Source organism: Mastomys coucha, unplaced genomic scaffold (assembly GCF_008632895.1).
Source record: "Mastomys coucha isolate ucsf_1 unplaced genomic scaffold, UCSF_Mcou_1 pScaffold18, whole genome shotgun sequence".
Lineage (NCBI taxonomy): Eukaryota > Metazoa > Chordata > Mammalia > Rodentia > Muridae > Mastomys > Mastomys coucha.
The window spans coordinates 89,345,025-89,359,047 of record NW_022196900.1 but is presented as its reverse complement, the minus strand read 5'-3'; the positions used below and the strand labels follow the sequence as shown (position 1 = coordinate 89,359,047).

The 14,023-nt window shown below is 54.2% G+C and overlaps 1 protein-coding gene across 6 annotated transcripts in view; it reads right to left on the bottom strand.

The window, feature by feature from the left end:
• Positions 1-7,261, bottom strand: part of Ahdc1 (AT-hook DNA binding motif containing 1) — a 66,945-nt gene extending 59,684 nt beyond the window's left edge. For 3 of the 6 annotated variants that reach the window (XM_031378956.1, XM_031378955.1, XM_031378951.1), the window contains exons 1-2: positions 6,761-7,159; positions 6,433-6,527 (exon numbers count right to left, since the gene is read on the bottom strand). The gene's annotated coding sequence lies outside the window, so the exon portion shown is untranslated. Of the gene's footprint in view, positions 1-6,432; positions 6,531-6,760; positions 7,160-7,197 lie in introns of those variants that run through there. The other 3 variants (XM_031378953.1, XM_031378954.1, XM_031378952.1) reach the window with 3 other exon arrangements.
• Between the last annotated feature and the right edge of the window lie 6,762 nt (positions 7,262-14,023).

Genomic DNA, 14,023 nt, shown 5'->3' with positions numbered 1-14,023 from the left:
CCAGCTGGTCAGAGCAGGGCCCGCCCCTCTGTGCTCAGGTATGACTCCCCCCACCCCACCCCTGTGTCAGAGTTTGGGTTGTGACAGCACATCCTGAGACCTCACAAGAGGCCTGTATGTCACCAGCGGGATTGCTAAGGAGGCACAGGCATGTAACCTGTTACATGGCATGTTACACAGCAAGAAACCGAATCGATGTAAAGGTGACAGGACCAAGTCACAAAATGTGTCTATATGTATGAGTGGGAACCTCAGGGATACATTTACACAAAAGAGACATCCTCTGGTAAGTTAGTGAGCAAGAAGGTCTTGTGTTTCCTAAGACAAGAGAGCCATACATTTCTGTGTACGAGTGGGGGCCAGGAGAGCCCTCTCGAAATCCCCCTTCCAACAGAAGAGCAGAGAGGAAGGGGCTGCCCAAGGCTTTGCTTGTTTCCTCATCCTGACCTCCTTTAGCAGCTGGAAACTGAGCTGGGGTGGAAGGAATGGAGACTTGGCTGGCCTGGGGGTTAGGGGAGGGACCAGGCAGAAAACACCATCCAGGTTCTCATCAAATTCCTGTTTGTGGTTTGTAGCCTCCAGTCAGTCAGTCTCTCAGTCTCAGCTTCTCTCTCTCTCTCTCTCTCTCTCTCTCTCTCTCTCTCTCTCTCTCTCTCTCTCTCTCTCTCTCTCTCTCTCTCCCTCTTTCTCCCACCCCAGGGTTTCCTCCTTTCTTTATCTCTTCCTGTTTCTCAGTCTCCCCCCACTCTTCCCATCTTTCTCTTTGCTTACCCTGTCTCTGTCTCTCCTCTGCCTTTCTGTTTTCCTGACGCCTCTCCCTGCCGGCACCTCTGTCTGTCTGTGTCTCCCTGTCCCAGTTCATCTGTCTGTCTCTCTCAGTCTGTCTGTGTGTGGGTGTCTCTGTCCATCTGTTCTACCACCCATCTGTCTGCGTTAGTCCTTCTAAAGGTGCCCATTCTCTCTCTCTCTCTCTCTCTCTCTCTCTCTCTCTCTCTCTCTCTCTCTCTCTCTCTCTCTCTCTCCCTCTCTCCCTCTTCCAGGTCAGCAAATGCCTCTCCTGGCTCAGGAGGTGGGGAGGGGGAGAGACAGACCTGCAGCTTCTAGTTTCAGTAGCATCTGGACCTGATGGGGGGTTTGAGGCCTGCCAGCTACAGAAGCGGCCCTTCCCCTTGGCTTCCAGGCCAAGGACCTCAGAACAGAAAAAAAAAAAAAAGTCATAGCAGGGCTCTACCTGCAGCTGAGTTCATACATGGTTAGGCAGGGGTCTCACTTCACCCTCACACCCATACCCTCCCCTAAGCCCACCTTCCTTAAGCCCAAGCCAATGGGAGAGACACAGGGGACCCTGGGAGAGGGAAAGACTAGGCCTTAAGGGAAGGAGGGGCTGGGAGCCAGGGCTTCCTGTCAGCTGGGCAGAAGGGGCTCTTCCCCTCCTCCTTTCCAGGCAGTCTCAGGGGACCTCCTCCTTCTCTGGTCCTAGCTCCAGGCACTAGGGGCTATCCTGGCAGTTCCGGTCAGCTCCATGAGGCCACTTCTGCCTCCTGTCTGCCTGCAGGGATATGGGGTGGGAGGGTCAAACCAGTGTCTTCCCCAGAAACAGCAGAAGCTGTTTTGGGCCATGTGTGGCACTGGTCCAGGCTAGGCACTGGCCATCCTGAGGAGCACAAAGCAATGTATCCCCCACCTACCAAACCAGCATCTACCCCTCCATACACACATACACAGTCTCTTAGTGCCCCTGCCCACTCAGGAGTCCCTACTGCAGTGGCACACACCCAGACATCTGCTGCCTACCTTTCATTCCCAGCGGGCTCCACCACTGCCCCAGTACTCAGCCTTCATCTTGAGGGCGCACCTCCCAACATCCTTCCAGGCTGCTGTGTTCTCTCCACCCCCCCCCCAACAGTTCATAGTTCAAGTCCCACAACTGACAGAGAAAATGAGGCCGAAGAGGAAGGCATGGGAGGATACCATCATCCTCCTGAGACCCTGGGGTCAGATCAGCAAGGAGACTCGTCAGAGAAAGACTTGCAGAAGGGAGAGAACACAGTTCCTTCTTGACCCACCTCAGGCAAAGTCCAGATTGGCTTCACCCTGGCGTGCCACTGGGCTGGGGCCAGGGGCTGGCTGCCTCCCTTCATGGCTCTCTCCTTGCCCCTGGCTGGGCTCTTTCTCTCTCCCGCTTCAGAGCAGCCCTCCCTGCCCTCTCCCTCCAAGCTCTCTGGCTCTCACATCCTCAGCTCTTGGAAGCCTGACTCACTGTTTCCCCTCCTCTCTCCCCTCCCTCCCTCCCTCTCCTGGCAGCGGTGCCTCCCCCTCCCCTGAGGGGGCTCTGGCCACAAGGGTGCCTGCCTTCTCTTCTCCATGGGCTCCAGCCCCGCTCTGTGCCAAGGAGGCCCCCTACAGCTGAAGTAGTTCCCCAGATACAGAGAGGTAGGATACAAGAGCCTGAGTCCCAGGCTAGCCTTGCCACAGTATCTGTGACTCTGGGCAAGTGGCCCCTCCTCTCTAGATCTGCATTCCTTCTGTCAAGCATGAGGTTGGGGAGGGGTATCTCAATGGATGATGACCGACACCTTTGGGATGCTAAAGTCCCCCACTTTTATAACATGGGTGTTTCCTAGTACAGGGCGCCTGCCAACCTGTGGAGTAACCCACCTAGCCCAGGCCCCGCCCACAGGTCCCAAGAACTCCTGTCGGGCTCCCAGACACCTGAGAAGGACAGAGAGGGAAGGCTGCTCTAAGGCTGGAGGCATTAGTCAAGCCGGCGGGATCCCCCACCCCCTCATGCTATGGGACTCTTTCCTCTTCTCTTTCTCACCTGTCTCCCCCCCCCCCCATTTCTCAGAGACATTTACATTTTCTATAGTTCACCCAATCAATACCCAATCCTAGCCCTCAATCGCGGCAGGGAGGCCTGCAGTGCCTCCTAGAGTCTGGCTGCCGGAGAGAGGCAGTGAGATGAGCCTAGGACCTCGGAGGTTCAGGGGTCCACCACTGAGCCCCGAGAAAGGCCCTGGCATTCCTTGCCTAGTTTCTCTCTCACTCTCTTCAATGGCTTTGGCCTCTATCTTTCCCCCTCTTCGGCAGCATGTGGTGTCTGGGTCTCCTCCTGCCATCCCGCTCTCTGGTGGGGGTCGGGTGTGGGGGGCAGCATTTGCTGGCATTAGCAACAATGTTACCTTTGCTTCATCTAGCAGTTGCCAGCTCTGCCACACCTCGGCTTTGCCCCTTCTCTCTGTCCCAGGAGATCCCAGCCACCAGAGACGGAGCTTGGCTCCATCCCATAATAGTGCATCTGTTTGACCTCACCCAGCCAGACCAGAAGGGCCAGGGCATCTGGTACACAGGCATGGCACCCCTTGGTCTTGGAAGGCTGGCCGAAGATGCGGAGCTCACTCACGATCCCCACTCCCTCTCAAACCCCCCGCCCCCCCCCAGCTCACGAGTTCTCAGACACACACTCAGACACACACTCAGACACACACACACACACACACACACACACACACACACACACACACACACGCTCACAGACTCACAAGTAGCCCTGGGGGTGGTATAGAGCAAGGGAGGAAAATGACCAAATCCAGGTTTGCTTGAAGGGAAGCTCTGTCCAATGAGGAACAGAGGCATGCTTCAAGCTGACATCCCTCTGAGGGGGGCTGGCTCTACCAGTGCACCCACCAAACCATCTTCTGCCAGGACCAGTCTGCCCCAGTTACAATCAGCTGGAGCCCCCACCCCTTAACATCTTTCAGAATCCAGATCTAACCTCCCTTCATATACTTCTACTTAACTCAGTAAGCAGGAAACCTCTCTTTGCCAACAGCTAAGCACATGGCTTGGGGGGGGGTTGCCCCCCCCATCACCAAAGGCCCCATCAGTTAGGCTGGGGAACAATATAGAGTAATCCTGGAAGCCTCACACACTAAAACTGAGAAACTAAACTGTTTACACACATTACCTGGGGGCGTCAGGGGCTTCCTGACCCCGAGACCTTGTTCCACACCCCCCCCAGCCCAACAGCCATAATAAACAACCGAGTCTTTCTCTAGGACAACAGATTTCTCGAAGCCCAACAGCTCCTTCCGTCACTACCTCAGCCATAGATCACATTAAAAACTCACAGAGGGCAACTTAAACACATCACATTTGTTTCTCTCTATATTATTTCAAAAGTAACGGCATTAAAAATGGATTTTAGTACAGAAAATAAATATCAGCACGTGGGCCTGCAGCCCAGGCGGAGAAGAAGGCCCACCAGGGGACTGTCCCTAGGGGTATAGGCACAACTTAGGCACTGGCCAGGGAGGTGCCTGAATGGTCAAATAGCCTGGAGATGCCTGGGGGGGGGTGCAGTATCTGCCCCACCTGGGCACCTGCTCCCATGCCAAACCAAGTGGGAGATGAGTCACAGGTTTGGGTCGATGCCCATGGTCTCCCAAAGCTCATCCCCTCTCTAGTCACTGCCACCTCTGAAGGGTGGGTGCTCTGGGGCCAGAAGTTCACCAGTCTCAGGGGATTGCTCCAGCTATCAACACAGGGGAAATGAATTCAACTTACTATCCCGTTTGATTTTTCCATTACAATAAAAATAAATATGCATCTGCTCAGAGGAAGACGATTTAACAAGTGGCATACATGTGCTACCTCGAGGGTCCCTCCACAGCTGAACACCACAGCCGAGCCTGCCTGCTCCTCCCGTGCTGGAAAGGGGGGGGGGGGGGGGGGGGGGGGTGAGCAGACTGGTAATCTTTCACTTACAGCCCTGGCGCACACAGCCACACACACCGGGCCACACCGAACAGGAACAAGTCAACAATAGAAACACCCCATATGCCCCTGGCAGGACTCTGCCCAGGCCTGGGCTCATGCCCCTGCCCTGCCAGCGGCAACAGCAAGAGCGGACAGAATGTGGCCACCCTGACCCGGAGGCAAAGCTTGTCCTCACACCCTGAGCTCAGCCCAGGGAGCTGGGGCCAAGTCCCGCCTGACACCAACTGGTCCAGCGGGAAACGCCTGCCCAGCCAGACAGGCACAGGCCCCCCAAGGGTCCCTCCTTGTGCTCAGGGACCAAGCTGGTGCAGCCCAGCCCTGCCTCCCAGGGTGACGCCTGGGCCCAAATTCAGCTGGCCCTGCCAGTCAAGCACTGGTGCAGAACCGAGGGCACCAGGCTCAGCCCCTCCCAGCCCAGCCCCAGGGCCCCCAAGCTGGGAGGGAGGGGAGACTCCCCACCCCTCCACATCTGGCCCTGGCCCCTAGGGTCTGCGGTAGAGAATTCCCGCCCCCGCTTCTCTCCCTCCTCCTGCACTGTGCGATCTGTGCCCGCTGCCCGCCTCAGGGACAGCCCCAGCTCCCGCCTCCGGCCAGCAAGGCCCACATCCTTCCTCCCTCAGCTGGCCCCTTTGCCTGGCAGGAGGCTGGGGGGTCAGGCTGCTGGGGAACCCTCCCCCCAGCTCCCATCAGTCCTTGTCCCCAGCCCCCAAACTCTGGGTTGCTGTCCCTTTTCCTGTAGAACAGGAAACAAGGTTATTTCCTAGTCTCAGAACCAGCCCCCTGCCCCTTTGGCTCTGCCCAGGGACCCAGACCCAAGCTGGGGAAGGCGCCCTCAGACAGAAAGCAGAGATTCAGCAGCTCACCCCAGCTCCCGACCTAGGGGGCTGACAGCTGTCACTCAGCACCCCACCCCCTGGGGAAGAGGGGGCTGATTCAATCAGAGCCCTAGAGGAAACGTATTGATACACGATTATTTATTTATTTATGCAAAAGTGAGCCGACTTTGTTCGCCAGGTAACCGGGCACACGGCCCAACCCCTCTGGCCAGGCCGCCCCCAAATCCCTCCTCCGCCCCACACCCCCTCCGGGTCATTAGGTCCCCGCCCCTCAACTCCCAGAGCGCCAACGGAACCTTGGGATTTGGGGGCTGGAGGGGAGGGGTTCCTCCCTCCGCAGTCTCCCCTTTTCCCCAGCGCCTATCCTAAAATCCAGCCTTGTTCTCCGCTCCCACGGTCCCCCTACATCCCCCCCCCCACATTCTCAGCAAGCTGGAGAGCAAATTGCAGTTTTAAATCCAAAGGCGGAGGGAGGGGGGAGGAGGAGGGGGTGCGCGGCAGCGCTGGGCGCGCACCTCGCCCCCGAGCCGGGGGAGCCGCGGGGCGGCCAGGAAACCCGAGAACCCCCCCTCCCCGCCCCCCCTCCCCGTCCACCTCCCCCTCCCCCTTCCCGGCGCTGCCTGCCAGGCTTCGAGCCGAGCCCAGCCGAGCCGCGGGCCCCGGTGGAAACAAAGACCGATCGCACCGCGGGCACCGCAGCCACGGGGTCCGGCGGACCGGACTGGGGGCGCTGGGCCCCCCCACAGTGCGCTGCACAAAAGAGCCTGGCCGGTCGGTCCCCAGCGGCGTCTAGAGCTGGGCAGGAGGCGCTACTTACCGGAGTGCTGGGCTGCCGGCTCCGTGGGTCCGAGCCAGGAGAGGGGTTTCGGGGGGCGTCTATCTTCCGCCGGCGGCAGCGACACGGGCGCCCGGCTGCTGGGAAGAGGAGTCGTAGAGGAGCCCTGAGCCGCCTGCCGTCGCTGACAGCATGGCTCGCGCCTCGGCTCACATTCTCCGCCGCTAACTCCGCTGGACACGGCCCCCCGCTCCCGCGGCGTCCCCCCACCACGATCACTCCTTCGCTATCTGCGCCCCACTCGCTTCCCCAGCCGCTCACACACTCTCACAGCCCTGGACACCCCCGCCCCAACCCCCCAATTGCAAACCTGGGAGGGAAGGCGCCCCGCGTAGTCCTCCTGCTCCTCCTCCGCCGCCCTCCTCCCTCCCGCTCTGTCTGTCTGTCTGTTTGTCTGCCTGTCTCTATTTCTCGCTCTCTCTGCCTTTCTCTGCTCTCCGAGCTGGGTGGGAAAAGGAAATGAGGACAGAAAGCAGACGCTGGCTTTGGGTGGTGGTAGCTGGATTCCCTCTCTCCCTCCCTCCTCCCTCCTCCCCTCCCTCCTCCTGCCTTCTGCTCTCTCCGCTGCGAGCGGGGCTGAGCGCAGCCTGGCGGGTGGCTCGCTCTGCCCGCCCGCCCGCCTGTCTGTCTGTCTGGTCTGCCTCGCTCGCTCCCTCCCTCCGTCTCTCGCCCTCGCCCTGCCTGCCTGCCTGCCTGCCTCTCTCCGTCTCCGCCGCCGCCGCCGCTGCCTCTGCGAGCTCGCCTTACCTTCGCTGCTCACCATCCGGAACCCCAGGGGGGAGCGCGCGCGGAGCACGCCGGGACTTGTAGTTCCCGTTCGGCCGCTCCGCGCGCGGTGCGGGCGGGGCCGCTCCGGCTGCTCCGACGGCGCGGCCCGGAGCGGACGCTGTGCCGGAGTATCCCTGGCCCGGATGAGTCCCGTTTTATCTAGGACTGCTGATCCTCCTCAAGGGTTAGGAACATTCCCGGCGTTCCGAGGCCCCTACTCCGGGCTCTGGCTGCGCCAAGGTTGCGAGTGGTAGCGCAGGGGCGGGGTCTGAGAATGAAATGAGTGGCATCGGGCATCAGAGGATGAGCCAAAAAGGGCTGCGACTTTCTGGGGTGTCCCAAACACGTTGAGAGGGCCCGTGGAGAGACGAGAAGACCGACACTCTCAATTCGGGGACGTTTTTCCTTTCGGAAGAGGCTTCTGGCAAGAAAGCCGCTCTGGAGACGCCACAGTCGCCTTCGCATTTAGTGGCTCTTCGCCTCAAACTCAACCCTGGATTAAGTTCTTCCAGCGCCTACTTTTTATTGTCCATGGGCGGCGAGGGTGCAAAAATCCAGGACAATTTACAGATAGCATGCCTTCTCCAGAATTTGAACAACTGTTTGTGAGCGGAATTCAGCAGTTCTCCAGCTCCTGCTGCGGCGTGGGGGCTGGGCGCAGCACTTTCACCTACCTCCTCTTCAGGTCACATCTGTTCTCCAGCCCCTGGCTCTGGGCCCCCTGCCTTGCCTATCCCACAGATGGGAATGTGCGCCTCTGAGGAAGGCTTTGTTACCCCAGGGAGGTGGCTGGACAGCTCTGAAAGGAGAATCGCCGCGGCTGCCATTTACTGAGCACCCGGGCACCACGGGGCCCTTGAGCCTTGCAGCAACAACCCTACGGGACCTTATTTCTATTTTAGATAGAAGAGTTCTGAGGCCCAGGTGTCCCGATTAGAAAGTGGTGGATCCAGCATCTGGATAATTTCAAAGCTCACTTACTTAACTGAGTGGTGATCCCTTATCTCGCCCCCCCTCCCCCGCGTGCCCCTCACTGCTGACCTTTCCTCCCTGTGTCTATGTGTCCTCCCTTGGCACTGAGGTAGACAAGGTCACTGCCCTGCTCCTTGGCTGCTGACTGGTTCTGAGCTGATCCAACTTCACTTCGCGGCTGGGCTGTGTCTGACATTCCTTTGGCCAGTGTCTGCTGACTTAGTCCATCTTGTCCCATGTCCTCAGCTTCTCTTAGCAATGCCTTTACTCCCTAATTCACCTGCTCCTGATGCCTTCTTTGGTCTTGCAGGGTTATGGCTAGTCAACATACATCAAAAGTAGATGGTGACGTCATGCTAACAACACACCCGCACCACCATCCCCATCCCTCCCAGTCCCTACCTATAGAATAGTTGCAGGTAACAGGAGAAGCTCTAAAAAGCACACACACTGATGTGGCATCGTGGCGCATGTGGCCGGCCAGCTGGAGAGGCCTCTATCTGGGGCCACTTCTCTTGCAAACAAAGCATCCCCAAGAACTGATTATGATAAGGTCGGGTATTAATAAAAGCAGAAGGTAGCTTCAAATCTCAACTCTGAGCTTATCCCAAACAGAATTTTTGGTGTCTTGCCATAACTGCCGCCCACAGGGCAGACTTTAGCGCCAAAGGGCGTGCGAGACTCCCAGGTCTGCCAGTCTTGAATTCCTCACTCACCCTTACCACAGCATAGGAAGACCCTTTACTGCTTGAATTAAATTTAGAGAGAGGCTGGATGAGGCCATTCAGGAGGTAGAGAGCCCCAGGAAAGATGAGACTAATCGATATTCAGGAAAAGTATAAAAGGGAGGGTGTGGGAGGGTGGCTAGTTAGGTGGTGAAAGGCATGAACAGAAGTTAGATGGAATTTTCCAAGTATGCTCCAGGTTCTCCTGGCTGCTTCAGGTGTCCCCTACGCAGAAGTAGTGGGTAACCCCGAAGTGTTGCAGATTCCTGGAAACGAAACACAGCAGAGTCTTCCTAGAATTTAGGGACAGGTTTTTCTTATGGAGCCTTTCCAAAGTATGTTGGGGAAGGGTTCCCCCCCCCAAAAAAAAAAAAAAAAAAAAACACGCAAGAAATATTATGCGGGATGCTGCTGCCACCTAGTGTCCAATCTCCATATCTGCTCCGGGGACTTAAGCTGAAGAAGAGCTAAGGAGAGTCTTCTTTTTAGGGTCAGCTTCCTCCAACCACGTTTGTTTCACTGGAGGCAAAACCTGGTGTATTCAGACCCAGGAAATATTGCTAAAAGTAGAGATAAAACTGTGGGGACCTAAAGTCTTAGAGGCCGAGTAAACTGGGACCCAGGCACACCTGGTCTTGTCTTTATTTGTTGTGTGTTAATTTGTCAGAGGGTCAGGTTTCCATGAGTAAAATAGACTCAGGTTACTGAGTGGTATGTGCTTATAACCCCAGCATAGGGGAAATGAAAGCAGGAGGGTAAGAAATCCAAGATCATCTTCAGCTCTGTAGGTACACAAGGCCAGCCCGGGCTACATGAGAGACTCGCTCTAGAATTAAAAAATAAATAATAAATAAATTGAAAACTGGCAAGGTAGAGGAGAGGTCCTCAAGTCATAATAAGAATGGCAGTGACTGACAAGTCCCTGGGATTCATAGAAAGGGGAGAAGTGATGGGTGGCCCCTCTCTGAGTACAGAGGTCCTGAGGCTTCCAGAATGGAGATCTGAATCGCTAGAGAGTAATTCAGTTTCCTCCATACAAAGAAGAAACTGAGACTTAACAAGCCTTCCTGAACTTTCCTGAGCCACTGAGCTGCAGATCCAAGAACAAGATGCTCACTGGACCAGAGCCATTCCATCCCTGCTCCATTCCTCCTTTGAATGTAATATCTAGATCTGGGGCCCAGGAGATCAGAGAAGCAGGAAGCCCCTCTCACAGTGAAAACTACGGACCCAGGCCCCCCACTTTAGCCCTCCTTCTGAGCCCAGCCCCTCTCCCCTCCCCTGCGCAAGTCCTCCCACATTCCTCCAGGCAACAGGAAACCCCAGCTGCAGCCCAGACTTCAAACAGCTCCTCCCTCTGGGGCAGGGGGTGTGGGAGGAGAGGCCAGAGGCCACAGGGCAAAGGTCAGCTTTGTTCCTGCCAGAGGTGGTGAGGGACCTGGAGAAGACAGAGGGGGGCAGGGTAGGGTCCTTGACAGTCACACTGCATGTGTGTAAATTCCTGTGTCCATCAGAGTGTACCAAGGTCCTGGATCTCTCCACCATGTCTTGGGGTGAATGTGTGTCCTTGGCTCGCCTGCCTTCAGTTATCTCTCGAACTGTAGGTCAGCACATAGTTGTCTGTCTGTGTGTGCCCAGCCTGGGACACCACCGATAATTCTGTAGGTGTTATCAAGTATATTGATAGGCTCAGTTCACAGGCGTGGTCAAAGCTATGTGTCCTAGGAGGGTGACCTTAGTGTGGTTCCACATGTTCAGGATGGGTGTCCTCCTGCCTCTTCTCCTTTTATCCCTCCTCCACACTGATCACTAGGAGTTTTTTTTCTGAAAGTAGATTTGGCCTTGTTGACTCCCACGGTTAAAACTCTTAAGCGGCTGCTGAGCCTGGTGGCTCGTGCCTGTAATCCCAGGGGCACTCCTCATCACAGCCTTTCAGCTGGTCCAGGACGAAGACCAGAGTTTCAGTTCCCAGCACCCACATCAGGCAGTCTGCCACCAACTGTGATTTCACCTCAGGCAGAGGTCACGGGGAGCACCTTTGGCATCCGCAGACACTGCACACACACACACACACACACACACACGAGCATGCACGTGCACACACAATTTTTTAAAATCTTGCCTTCTAACGCTGTAGCCAAGTGTATGGCTGACCAGAACTTCAAATAACTCACCATCTTCCTTTTTAGCACTAACCCACTGACAGTGTACTGCACTCCAGTCATATCTAATTCTACTTCCCAGCAGCTTCATGTCCTGCATCTGCATTCACTTAATTCGGTCGCTTGCTTTTTGGTGTTTTGTTTTGTTTTGTTTTTTGTTTTTTAAGTTTTTTTCTTTGATACAAAGTTTCGAATAGTCGAGGCTAGCTTAAAACTTACAATGTAGCTGAGGATGATCTTGGGATTCGTGATTCTCCTGTTTTTACCTCCCAAGTGCTGGGCTTGCTGCTGCAGGCTGGGACTTCCTGCCCCTTTTTCTTCTCTCATCTCTCTCTTTCTCTCTTGTTTTTTGTTTGTTTTTTGTTTTTGTTTTTGTTTTTGTTTTTTTTTGGTTTTGTTTTTGGTTTTTGGTTTTGGTTTTGGTTTTGGTTTTGGTTTTTTGGAGACAGGGCTTCTCTAGACCAGGCTGGCCTCAAACCCAGAAATCTGCCTGCCTCTTTGAAACATGGTCTCTCCATTTGTAGCCCAGGTTCACCTCAAATTCACAATCCTCAAACACCCAGCCCCACTCCCCACTCTTTTTCAGAGGTCCTGAGTTCAATTCCCAGGAACCACACATGGTGGCTCACAACCATCTGTAATGGACATCTGATGCCACCTTCTGGTGTGCCTGAAGACAGCGACAGTATACCCACATACATGAAATAAATAAATCTTTTTTAAAAAAGTTGCAGGGCAGTGGTGGCACACACCTTTAATCCCAGCATTTGGGGGACAGAGGCAGGCGGATCTTTGGGTTTGAGGCCAGCCTGGTCTACAGAGTGAGTTCCAGGACAGCCAGGGCTACACAGAGAAACCCTGTCTCAAAAAACCAAAAAAAGAAAAAAGAAAAAAAAAGTTATGTATATGTGTGTGGCCTGTATATATGTGCACTATGTGCATGCCTAGTGCTCTTGGGAGTCAGAAAAGGAAATTGGATCCCCTGCACCTGGAATAATATATGCCTGTAAGCCACCATGTGGGTGCTGGGATTCGAACCAGTGCCTTCTGGAAGAGCAGCCAGGGCTCTTAACTACTGAGCCATCTCTCCAGCTCTGGTTGCTTGTCTTTGTCTCTTGTTTTGTGGGTGTTTCTAGACAATCTTACTACATAGGCTATGTAGTCCCAGGTTGGCCTGGAACTCAAAAAGAGCAGCCTGCCTCTGTCCCTCAGGTGACTGTTTTTATTTTCTTGTTTCCTCTGAAAAGATCCTGCCCAAGGCTATTGTAGTAGTTGATGCCTTTAGTCCCAGAACTCGGGATGCAGAGGCAGGCAGATGTCTGTGTGCTTGAGGCCAACCTGGTCTGTAGACTGAGTTCCTAGACAGCCAGACCAATATTGTGAAACCCTGTCCCTACAAAAAAAAAAAGAAAGAAAAGAAAAGAAAAAGAAAAATTCCTGCCCAATTGAGTTTGGATCCTTCTCTGTTCACCATCACACCAAAAACTGTCATTTTCTCTATCTTTCCTCTGAACTCGGTCACCATTAAATTTTGTGTATCTTGAGAATGGGAGTTGGAACCTGACACTCCACCATCCCACGCAGCAAAAAGTTTCCTTCATTTCTGGAAATAGTTCCTAGATTGTCCACTAGGTGGAGGGCAAGCATCACTGCAGGGCCATCCAGGCCATGTGCGTGATTAGGGGTGGTTGAGGTAAGGGGAGAGAGGCTTCCTGACTGTACCAGGAAAACACCCACAGGAGTGGATAGAGGATTCCTCTAGCTCAGTTTTGGAGTGGTGGGACTCAGGAAAGTCTCCTATGGTGTGTCCTGGACTTCCGGGCGATTTCTTTCTGGCTTTCAAGAGCCATAACGCTTAGATTCCTGAGTCTGTCTTCGGACTTCCCATCCTTATTCTGCCATGCTTCATCTAAGCTCCCTGCCCTCCCATATATAGTTCTTTGCATTTGCCTGAATGAGTCTCCCTCAGCTATACCTCAGGGCCTTTTTCAACCGGGATGACCTCATTCTCCTGTTTCCTCAAAGCCAACTCATTCCACATACTCCAAGAAATTTCCCTGGGCTCCTTACACTGGCCTCGCTGCTACGTGTTGTAATGGTTTACTGTCATGCTTCCTGGACAAGACCAGCCTAATGGAGACAACACTAAATGCATCCAAAACAGCACCAGCAACAGGAGGATTCTGAGTTCAAGACCAGCCTGAATTACATAGACCAGGTCCATCTCAAAACAGCAACTACAGCAACAACAGCAACAACAAAGAGAGAACAACGTCCATCAAAAACTACAAACATGGCCGGGAAAGACGACTCAGTGGTTAAGAGCACTTACTGTTCTTACAGAGGTCCTGTATTCAATTCCCAGCAACCACATGGTGGCTCACAACCATCTGTAATGGGATCCAATGTCCCCTTCTAGTGTGTCTGAAGACAGCTTCAGTGTACTCACACATATAAAATAAACAAATCTTAAAAAGAAAAACTATAGGTGCATGCCTTTAATTCCAGCACTTGGGAGGCAGAGGCAGGCAGATTTCTGAGTTTGAGGCCAGCCTGGTCTACAGAGTGAGTTCCAGGACAGCCAGGGCTACACAGAGAAACCCTGTCTTGAAAAACCAAAAAAACAACAACAACAACAAAAAACCCTACAAACACCATAACACAAAAACAGGTGTATATGAAATTAACAAATGACTAATTGGGGGTTATTTAATTTTTATTTATGTGTGTGTGTATGTATGTATGCATGAGTTAATATGCACATGGGAGTGCAGGTGCCCTCAGAGGCCAGGGAGCCTTGAATCCCATGAAATAGTTTCAAGCAGCTGTGAGCTTGCAGGTGTGGGTGCTCTGAATTGAACCCAGGTCTCCTCTTCAAGAGCGGTAAGCACTCTCTCTCTCTCTCTCTCTCTTTTTTTTTGGTTTTTCAAGACAGGGTTTCTCTGT